This window comes from Tursiops truncatus, chromosome 19 (genome assembly GCF_011762595.2).
Source record: "Tursiops truncatus isolate mTurTru1 chromosome 19, mTurTru1.mat.Y, whole genome shotgun sequence".
In the NCBI taxonomy this organism is placed as follows: Eukaryota; Metazoa; Chordata; class Mammalia; order Artiodactyla; family Delphinidae; genus Tursiops; species Tursiops truncatus.
Genome location: NC_047052.1, coordinates 26,852,126 through 26,863,742, shown reverse-complemented (window position 1 = coordinate 26,863,742; position 11,617 = coordinate 26,852,126). Strand labels below are relative to the sequence as shown.

General features: G+C 48.2%; 1 long non-coding RNA gene across 10 annotated transcripts in view; it reads right to left on the bottom strand.

Moving 5' to 3' along the window:
* The window catches only part of LOC109550094 (uncharacterized), a 36,642-nt gene that overhangs the window by 18,532 nt on the left and 6,493 nt on the right, over window positions 1-11,617 (bottom strand). For 6 of the 10 annotated variants that reach the window (XR_012327856.1, XR_012327857.1, XR_004523252.2 and 3 more), the window contains one exon: window positions 9,833-9,939. This is a non-coding gene — a long non-coding RNA (uncharacterized lncRNA). The other 4 variants (XR_012327859.1, XR_012327861.1, XR_002176478.3 and 1 more) reach the window with 4 other exon arrangements.

The following is an 11,617-nucleotide window of genomic DNA, read 5'->3' as shown; positions in this document are numbered from 1 at the left end:
AGCGGGAAATTACCTCGGCTTGTTTGTTTATTCCCTGTCTTGGTACCAGAAGCCCAGGGGGCCCGCAGGGGGCGCCAGGGGTGGGGGTGGGGTCTCTGGGCCTGGCTCCAGCCCACAGTGCCTTTCCTTTCCTGAGCGAGGGATCTCAGTCTCTACCTGAGCCAGAATCCGCCTTTAACAGATGAGGAGGCTAACCCAAAGAAGGGAGATAACTTGCTCAAGGTTGCCCAGTAAGTAAATTCGTGCTGGGCAGGAACCCCTGGCCTGGCTTCGGATCCAGAGCTGTTTGTATAACCTCTCACACCACAGCAGGGTCTCAGAATGAAACTGTGCTGTGAAATGAGGTGTCTGGGCTTTAATTCAAAAGACTCCAGGAAAAAAAGCGGGGAGGTTAGGGGCTAGATGAAAAGATAGAGGTGAGATGGGGGTGGTGGTTTAAAGCTGGGTGACTGAGGCTACATTCAGTTAGATATACATATATATAACTGAATCACTCTCCCCCTATTGCAATAGTCTTTCTGAATAAAATGTCTCTTTACTACTTTAACCTCTGTCCAGCTCTAGTTCTCTTGAACAGTTTTTGGTGCCATGATTCAGATCTGGATCAGAACCACCACTGAATCCTCAGATGCGACAGCCAGGCCTCACAGGGCACACCTACCTACACGTTTTGTCTCCGGTCTGCTTGCTGGTTTGGGGATCCAGTGGTGAGGCCGACTCCAAAACCCAGTGCTCTGGATAAATGTCCATTGACGCGGAATGAGGACAGATCTTGATTCTTAGGACTCAGAGTATACTCTAGAAACTGGGTTAGAGCCCTAGACAAGCCAAAGCCAGGCTAGAGTCCTGGGTTTCTCTGTAACAAGCTAGGTCAGAGTCCTAGGCTTTTCTGTTGGTACGAGGCTGGTCCCTGTAAGGGACAGGCTGGGTTAGAATCCCATGTTTTTCTGTTCGTACGTGTAAAGGCACTATTAGTCAAGAACATGGGGGCTTCTTAATCACCGGGAACTCTCCTCAGACTCCTGCTGGCCACATGCTTCTACGGCCCTAGTACTGTCTGCTTTTGTTGGCAAAACTTGACCACAAACTCTCTTAAGCTAACACAGCCCCTCTGGGGCTCCTGGGATCTGCTCAAATTAGTCCACCCAAGGGGAAGCCCTAGGGCAAAAGGGAACTAAAATTTCTGATGCACAGTGGTCCACTTTCTTCACTCGGTATGAAGAAGCCGAAAACAGCTAAATGATTCAAACCTCATTCAAACTATTGAAGTTCTTAAATAATGTCTTCAGAAAATGTTTTCTGGGACTTCCCTGGCGGCGTGGTGGTTAAGACTCTGCGCTCCCAATACAGGGGGCCCAGGTTCGATCCCTAGTAGGGGAACTAGATCCCACATGCATGCCGCAACTAAGAGTTTACATGCCACAACTAAGGAGCCCGCCTGCCTGCCACAACTAAGGAGCCTGCAAGCCACAACTAAAGAAGCCCGCCTGCCGCAACTAAGACCCAGCGCAACCAAATAAATAAATATTTAAAAAGAAAATGTTTTCTGACCCAGGAAACCTAGACACCTTCATAGTGCCCCGGAGTTCCCCTCCCAGCTCTCCATGATATCTGTCCCTCTCTCCCAGAACGTCCTTCACCAGCGGCACCCCAGCCCCTCAACTCCCTGAAACTGTAAGGTTCTCCAGATCCCCACCTCTTGTAGATGAAGCTCAGGGTGTGGTTGTTACCCATTCTCAAGGGAGGCAAACAGAAAAGAGAACATTTAAACCTTGGTCTCTCTCAGAATTACATGCCATCATCAAGAAATTTCCTGGACTTCCCTGGTGGTCCAAGGGTTAAGAATCCACCTTCCACGGGCTTCCCTGGTGGCACAGTGGTTGAGAGTCTGCCTGCCGAAGCAGGGGACACGGGTTCGTGCCCCGGTCTGGGAGGATCCCACATGCCGCGGAGCGGCTGGGCCCGTGAGCCATGGCCGCTGAGCCTGCGCATCCGGAGCCTGTGCTCTGCAACGAGAGAGGCCACAACAGTGAGAGGCCCACGTACCACAAAAAAAAAAAAAAAAAAAAAGAATCCACCTTCCAATGCAGGGGACGTGGGTTCGATCCCTGGTTGGGGAACTAAGATCCCACATGCCGCGGGACAACTAAGCCTATGTGCTCTAGAGCCCGCATGCCACAACTAGAGAGCCCATGTGCCGCAACTACCGAGCCCACGTGTTCTGAAGCCCGCGCACTGCAACTACTGAACCTGTAGAGAGAAGCCCACAACTAGAGAGAAGCCCGGGTGCCACCATGAAGAACCCGCGTACTTCAAGGAATGATCCTGCGTGCCACAACTAAGACCCGATGCAGCCAAATTAATTAATAAGTTAATTTTAAAAAGAAAAGAATTTTCCTGAGTCCCGAATGAAAAAGGAAAGATTTCTTGAAGATTTATTCAGTCTTCAATTGAAGATTGTTCTGGGAGCATACTCTCCAGATTCCCCAATTTATGTCAACTTATCCACCTATTGGCTGGCCCTGGGGATACCTCCCTCTGGCTTGGAAAGGCCGAATGGAGCACCATCCCTGAAGACCCTCAAGGGTCTCAGATGACCCTGATTCTCATTGGAGAACGAAGGAAGTAAGAGGAAAGTTACCAGGAGCCATCCCTCGGGTCCCTCTCACCAAAGCTGGTCGGCTGTGTATTCAAAATTGTAAACAGCAAAGAGATGAACTGTGGCTGACCATCACCATCAATTAGGAACAACAGGAAAGAGCATCTGGGGCTGGACCTGACCTCCCTAACAACAGCCTCTGCTCTGGCCACAAGCTTTGTACATGGCCTCAGACCAGAGCTTCATGACACGTTACAGAGAAATAATATTAACTGGCAAAATGCAAACATGTCTGAGCTCCAGACATTAGCCCAGCATTATGAAGATGTTATTTCCAGAAAATTGGAAAATACACAACACAAGCTTATGGCATTTCAGTTAAAAGAGCTAGAAGGACATGAAAATTTTAATCTATGGCAAGCTCCAAAATCACGGTCTCCTATGGATCAAGACCCTTGCTGAAATTGTAAGAAAAAAAGACATGGGTCTGGGAGTGGCCAGACCTCGAGAGGAGGGGGAAGCCTACCGCTTAAGATAGAAGTCGATCTTTCCATGCCCCTCCACAGGATTCCCCAATAGCACTGAAGGCCAGAAGGCGTTGAGAGGCTCTGCCCCATAATCCAAGATTAATCAGACAGGAAACGTCGAGCTCCCACTTGCAGTCCACGCACAACTCCCATTTGGATCATCAAAGCCCCCAATGGGCAAGGATGTTCATTAGTCCAGATCCGAGATTTATCAAAATCGTGAAACTCAGATTTGCCCTGGTGCCCAATCCTGGCCCTATCCTGTCTGCTATTCCTCCCAACACCCATATTTCCCAGCCCTCAATTTGTGTTGCGCGTTGTTTAGGATTCCCCTTTATAAGGAATCCAGTACTTGTTTGCCTTCTCCTGGGATAACCAGTAATATACCTGGACTGTTATGCCCCAGGGATTTACTAAGGCTCCTACTTCCTTCTCACACACCCTGAATGCCAGTTTGAGGGACTTAAATTCCCAGGAGACTCCACTTTAATCCCGTATGCAGATGACCTCCTTCTATGTTCTGGCAGTTAGGACAACTCCTTTTGGACGCTGAATACCTTTTTAAGGCATTCGCAAGAAAGAGCCGTGAGGTGGCTAGAGACGAAATTCAGATATGCTCTCTGTGTGTCTGATATCTGGGTCATGATATTTCAGCTGCAGGGAAAATGATCACAGACTGAGCCTCTGCTATTCAACATTTTCCTCTCACTGAAAGAGAAGGGCAACGGACAGGGTTTTGGGGTCTTGTGGTATATTGTAGGCCGTGGATACCTAATTCTCTATGATTGCCTTACCCCTCTATGCTGTGACTGGGGAGGCACCCCCCAGACCCAGTAGTCCAGGACCCCCTATCCAAAGATGCTTTCAAGAACCTTAAGGGCTCTCTGCTTTCACCTCCCACCCTTGAACTTTCCAACGACTCCCTGTCTTTTTCCTTGTTTGTGCACGAATGAGAGGGTCATGCCCTCAGTGTTATCCTAGAAGCATAATGGACACCAAAGACCTCTGGGATATTATAGTTTGGCCTTTGACCCAGCAGCCAAGGCATATCCCCCTTGCCTGTGAGCCATGGCTACAACCACCAAACTTGTCCAGGCTACCTCTGACTGAGGATTAGGTTATCTGCTTAACATACATGTCCCTCATGCTGCACAGACCCTATTACCTAATGAAAACACACAGTACTTTTCTGCATCTCGACTTACCTCTTATGAAATCTTACTACTCTTTTCCTCTCACATCACAATACGTCACTGTCAAAACCTTAACCCTGCTACCTTGCTTCCTTTACCCACTGATGGGACGTCCCATGACTGTGTCGTTAACACTAGATCATTATCCTGTCCTAGGCTAGATTTAGCAGAAAAACCCCTCCCCCAAGTTGACCTCACTCTTCATGCTGAAAGCTCCTACCTCCGGAAGGGAGATGGGGCCTTCCAGGCTGCATATGCCATCACTGATCAATATAAACCTCTAGAATATCGAGCCTTGCCACATGTCAGATCAGCCCACGTAGCCAAGTTAATTACTCTTACTTGGGCTTGCCTAAGAGCATAAGGAATGAAGGTGAACATCTATGCTGAGAGCTGCTACGCCTTTGGGTTAGTGCTTGATTTTTGGTACATGATAGAAACAGAGAGGATTCATGACAGCAGCTGGTACCCCAGTCAAAAATGAGCCCCAAATAGCAGAACTTCTAGAGGCATTGTTACTGTCCCAGCAGATCATGACAGCTAAAACTGAAGGACACAGCACAAAAACTTTCAGATGAGGCCCGATAAATACGAGACATTAGCAGCGCCTTCCCCAACCACCCAAGAAATCCAAGTGGTTTCTAAGCCTTGGGACCATGCCCCCTGCATCCTGCTTCAAGGCCCTAGACCCCAATGGGATTATTCACCTTTTCTTGAGGGAGAGCACTCATTTAGGATGACTCCTAAGGAAGTCTTAAAAGCGGTCCACATGGCCTAAATAACAGCTTCAGACTCAGAAAGAACTGGATGGGGAAAAGCTGGCTGTTCAAGCCATTCAGATGGACTTTGCAAGCACCCAGATGGCTGCTTGGTAGCTCTTAAGTATCTCTCTTGAGTCACTGTGTGTGGTTTATATGACATGACTCACATGCAACGGACAAGATGCAGGATGCATTACACAGACAGTAGTTTGGACCCTTTGGCTTTTATTTGGATCAAGCAGTTCACTTGCCTCGATTGCCAGTAACATGACCCTGGCAAACCTGTAAAGGTGGGGCAGGAAGGGAGGCACCTCCCCCTCAGATCTTCCTTCACTAGCAAATAGATTTTATCCAGTTACCAAAAGCACAAGGCTACCAACGTGTTCTCACTGTCGTCTGCCTGTTTTCTAGACGGTTAGAGGCTTTCCCCTGCCCAAATGCCTCAGCAGCATCAGAGGCCAAAGTGTTCCTGCAACGCTTCCCCACTTGGGGCATCCCCTCTGCCACCTCTAGTGACAGAAGATCACCTTTCATCGGTAAAATTATACAGGAAATTGAAAAGGCAACACATTTAGTCAAAGACTCCACCATCCTCACCATCCTCAGCCATCAGGTGCCAGAGGAAGAGCATAGAAACAGCATCCTCAAGACCAAACGGGCTCCACTGCCTGAAGGACTGGACTGACATGGCCACAAGCACTGCTCCTTGCTCTTAAGACTCTCAGATCACCACCCCTCTCTCCAGGCAAGCTATCCCCTTTAGAAATGATCACAGGAAGGCCCACAAAGACGCCTTATTCATCTTGTCTAGTGGAAGATTCTAACTTAATTCAATGCAACATCCTTAGGTACTGTCAAGGATTAACAAAATATACTCGATCCTATAATCAACAAGTCGAGACTTCCCTTGATTGCCTTCCCTTTAGAACTTCCTGACCCCTCATGTGCTTTACAAGCAGGCCATCTGGTATTCTAGAAATGCCACCATTAGAAAACCAATCTTGAGCCCAAAAGGGACCTTATACTGATTTACTCGTTGCTAACACTGCTGTCAAATCACAGGGTGTTCAACCTTGGGCTCATGTTTCACAACTAGAGAAACACAAGAGTCTTTTTTTTTTTTTTTTTTTTGCGGTATGCGGGCCTCTCACTGTTGTGGCCTCTCCCGTTGCGGAGCACAGCCTCCGGACGCGCAGGCTCAGCGACCATGGCTCATGGGCCCAGCCGCTCCGCGGCATATAGGATCTTCCCAGACCGGGGCACGAACCCGTGTCCCCTGCATTGGCAGGCGGACTCTCAACCACTGCGCCACCAGGGAAGCCCAAGAAACACAAGAGTCTTATACAAATAACTCATACAACTCAATGTCAAAAAAAACCAAACAACCCAGTTAAAAAAAATGAGTAGAACTGAATAGACATTTTTCCAAAGAGGAAATACAGATGGCCAATAGGCACATGTAAAGATGCTCAACATCACTAATCATCAGGGAAATGCAAATCAAAACCACAGTGAGATATCACCTTATGCCTGTCAGAATGGCCATTATCAAAAAGAACACAAATAAAAAATGCTGGAGAGGATGTGGAGAAAAGGGAACGCTTGCACATTGTTGAGGGAAATGTAAATTGGTGCAGCCACTGTGAAAAATGGTATGGAAGTTTCTCAAAAAACTAAAAATAGAACTATCATATGACCCAGCAATTCTACTCCTGGGTATATAGCTGAAAAAAACCAAAACACTAATTTGAAAAGACATGTGCACCCCAGTGTTCATAGCAGCACTATTTACAATAGCCAAGATATGGAAGCAACCTAAGTGTCCATCAACAGATGAATGGATAAAGAAGATGTGGGATATATATATATATATATATATATATATATATATATATATATAATGGAATACTACTCAGCCATAAGAAAGAATGAAATTTTCTCATTTGCAGCAACATGGATGGACTTGGAGGACATTATGCTAAGTGAAATAAATCAGACAGAGAAAGACAAATACTGTATGCTCATATGTGGAATCTAAAAAATACAACAAACTAGTGAATATAACAAAAAGAAGCTGACACACAAGTATAGAATCCAAATTAGTGGTTACCAGTGGGGAGAGGGGAGGGGGAGAGGTAATATACAGGTAGGGGATTAAGAGGTATAAACTATTAGGTATAAAATAAGCTACGAGGATATATTGTACAATGTGGGGAATATAGCCAATATTTTATAATAACCATAAATGGAGTGTAACCTTTAAACATTGTGAATCACTATATTATACACCCATAACTTACATAATATTACCGTACATCGACTAAACTTCAATAAAAATAAAATAAAATAAAAATTTTTTTAAAAGAAATACAGGGCTTCCCTGGTGGCTCAGTGGTTGAGAGTCCGCCTGCCGGTGCGGGGGACGCAGGTTCGTGCTCCGGTCTGGGAAGATCCCACATGCCGCGGAGCGGCTGGGCCCGTGAGCCATGGTCGCTGAGCCTGCGCGTCCGGAGGCTGTGCTCCGCAACGGGAGAGGCCACAACAGTGAGAGGCCCGCATACCGCAAAAAAAAAAAAATCAGACTGTGGAAGTATTCCAAGTGGGACTTCAAACTGGGTCTCTGTTGAGAGCCTCCATAAGCAGATGACAGCCAGAGCAGAGAGTTGCCCCAAGAACCTTGGAACAGTAAATGAGGTCAGGAGGGAGTCAATTTCCACTCAAGACCACAAAACAAGACCCACCTGGGTCCCTCCCCTTTCTCCTCTGCTTCTTACTCTTAGCATTTGCGTGGAGACCCTCCTGCTCTTCCCACAATAACCTTCTGCCTTAACTATGACTTCCTCACCTGAGATGAGTCTCCACCTTCATTTCTAAATTTATGAGTTCCTGCTCCTCTTCCACACCCTGCTTTTCCCTCTCTCAGCAAGACTATTTTGCCCACAGAACCTGTAAGCTTGGCTAAACTAGTTGCCACTTCCATTAACGCCACAGACTATTGGTACTGTCCTCCCTTTCCTGTGCGCACATCTGATCTGGCATTTCCCAGATCCCTTGATCAATCAGGATATCTATTTTGCTAAAACCCTCCCTCTCTTTCCCTCCACCATTTTTTTTTTCCAGCTGCTCTGTGTGGCATGCAGGATCTTAGTTCCCCGCCCGATCAGGGATGGAACCCGTGTCCCTTGTAATGGAAGTGCGGAGTCTTAACCCCTGGGCCGCCAGGGAAGTCACCCCTCCACCATTTTATACTGTAAGAAACCCCTGCACCTATTCCAGTCTATCCTCACAAGAGTCAAGTCTGTTGCCATCGTCATTTTACCACAGGCTCCCTTCTGAGAGTGAGCATTCACCATTATACTTCCTTAGCTGCCACTAGATCAAACATAAAACCCCCAAGCCACTATAGGAACCCTGGATATCCCTCACATGAGTGGCAATGACCCCACTGCCCCTCCCAGCCTAATTTCTGGGACCCAGACCAACCCCACACGACTACCTTCAAACAAATCTTTTCCCCACCCTAAATTTAGCACCCTTTGGTTACCCTCAGCCATCAGATAACTATCTCTATGGCCCCTCGCTAACTCCAGATGATTCTTATTTTGTGCATGGAACCCAAGTTTATTGGCTGTTACTTGCCAACTGGGCCAGATCTTTCTACCTTGCCAATCTTACCAGTCCCTTCATCTTACTCTATTCCCCACAACCTCCTTCCTCTCTTAAACTGTCTCTAAAACAGTCACTCACTCCCTCAGGTTCATCTCCTCTCATTGTAGGAACAAAAGGTATCCAGGATCATTGTAGATGATCTTGGTTCCCGGGGAGACAATTTAGAAAAAAACAGCTACGGAACTGGGCCTACATTCCATCCACGACCTCACTATTTTGGGGGAAACAGTTTGCCACCTTTTGGGTACCATTCCCAGGAATCTATAGCCTGGCTCAAGAAGTCAGACTCGGGACTTCCCTGGTGGCGCAGTGGTTAAGAATCCGCCTGCCGATGCAGGGGACACGGGTTCAAGCCCTGGTCCAGGAAGGTCCCACATGCCGCGGAACAACTAAGTCTGTGTGCCACAACTACTGAGCCTGTGCTCTAGAGCCTGTGCTCTAGAGCCCATGAGCCACAACTACTGAAACCCACATGCCACAACTACCAAAGCCCATGTGCCACAACTACTGAAGCCCACGTGCCACAACTACTGAAGCCCACACACCTAGAGCCCATGCTCTGCAACAAGAGAAGCCACCGCAATGAGAAGCCCGCACACCACAACGAAGAGTAGCCCCCACTCACCCCAACTAGAGAAAGCCCGTGCGCAGCCAAAACTAAATAAATAATTTTTTTAAAAGATGAATAAAAACAAAAGAAGCTTGACTCAATGACAGAATCATCTAGTCATTGCTGAAGCAATTCACTCTGTCCCCAGATAACATCACCACTGGCCTGAAATCAGTGACTCACCAACAATGAGAAACCCAGTGTGCTATTCTCCATACCTGCATTGCCCTTGATACGACCCAAAAAGGGGGCACGTGTACAGTGGTTGGAAGCAACTGCTGCACCTTTGTCCTCAGCAATCTACCTGACATCTCTGCCATAACCAGGAAGGTTCGAGCTGTGAACGAAGAAATGTGTGCATCACCGCCGTCGCGCTGACACCACCCACTGAGGAAGGACAACAGGTCCTGGGACTTCTGGTAGATCCCTGAAGGTCTCCAAAGTTGGGCACAAGGACCAATTCAGCCTCTAACCTTCATCTTTCCATTTATCTTCAAGGTATTCCTCTCATCAAATGTCTGTGGATCCTACAGTACAGCAATTAGCAACCATCAAGTCTCAACAGATGATTCAGCTGGTTCTAAATGAATAAAAAGCAATAAAATGAGTAATGGATGTATATTGATCAGAGGAAAGAATGCCTCTCCTTCCCGTGAATAAAAGTGGGAAGTGAAAAAGACCCTTTGCTTAACCGAACTTTAGTCAGTCTCCCTTGAACCTTCTCCCCAACACAACCCATCTCTGTACTTCCTTCCAGAATCCAGTTTTGGCAAGAATCTTGCTAAGTCAGTTTAGCTGAATGCCCCACCCTTGATATCTGATCAAATGCAGCATCCCCACTATGCCCCAGGGAATATCTGTTCACCCTCACCTGCCTTCAGCCAGAATCCCCCCAGACTTGATGTCTCCCCTTAGTAATTTTCCATCCACCAATGCCGCCCCGCCCCCCACTTGCTCCTTGGCAGTAAATCCCCACTTGTTCCAGTTGTATTTTGAATCAGGCCCAGTTCTATATCGGAGTCTCTATTGCAATCGTTTTTTTGTTTTTTTTTTTTTTAATAAAATCTATCTTCATCACTTTACTGCCTGTTCTCTTTAACAGGGCTCTTTTTCTTCACCTGGCAGGTCGGTGAACAGGCCATTTCTGAAGCTCTGCCAGATCTCTATGGATTTCCAGGACGTGAGGCCTGCCGGGCGACCTGAGGGCTTACATTAGGGAAACCCGCCCTCAGGTAAGGAAAGCTCCCATTTCCGGGCCTGGGAGGTGGCGTCGGAGAGGGACGATCTCCGCCCTCCTGCCCTCCCGCGGGGGCCTTCACCTCAGGACTCTGCCCCTCCCGGACTTCCCTTGGTCTGGATGCGCAGCCTCTGTGGACCTTAGACACAGGCCTCCCACCTCAAGCCTTCAGCATCCAAACCGACCCGATCTCAAGCCGCTCTTGGAATAGAATTAAACTAGCACTTTAAGCTCCGCTCTGCGGGGAGTTTTGCCCACCCGCCCAGCACCCTGTGGGGCTGCATTGTCACATTTCATTTGCACAAAATAGTGTTCTTTGCTCGGACACCTAATGTGTGCTAGGCCAGCAGCCAGAAGTATATCTAACACCCCAGCCCTTTGCCCTGCGTTCCAGATAAGGACTTGGAGGCTCAGAAAAGTTAAGTAACTTGCCCACCTCCATACAGCAAGTATGTGGCAACCCAGGACTGCAACCGCGTCTCTGTCGCTTGGCACTGCCCATCCAAGGTACCCAACGCTTCACTTGGCAACTGAGAAAAGTCCTGAAGGGCCAAAGACACCCTGAGGCTTTTGAAAAGAGACCTCAGGCCAACAAATCTCTAGATTTTTATCTTTTTTCTTCTTTTTTTTAGCCTAAGACCAGACACTTGGGTCTCTCCTTCTCGGCTCTCCCTGCTCACCGCTGCCTCAGTGTCCCCACCCACCCACTAGGCGGGAGAAAGAAGCGTCTTCATTCCTTTTTGCCCCTCCCTCTGTGGGGCGGGTCTCTTGGGGGTCAACCCAGCTCCCCAAAAGCAAGGAGGGGAGTGACGGGGGCGGACTGGGGAGGATTCCCGCCGTCTGGGAAGAGTAAAAGGGTCGCCTGTCCGGCTCCACCGCCGGCACCTGCTACCAAGAAGCCTCTGGCTGAGGTACCGCCCCCGGACCCCGCCTGGGTCCGCCCGCCACGAGAGCACTGGCCCTTTAAGAGCGGCGGTAGTGCATCGCGGGGAGGAGGGCCGGGAGCGCTTGGGGTTGTGCG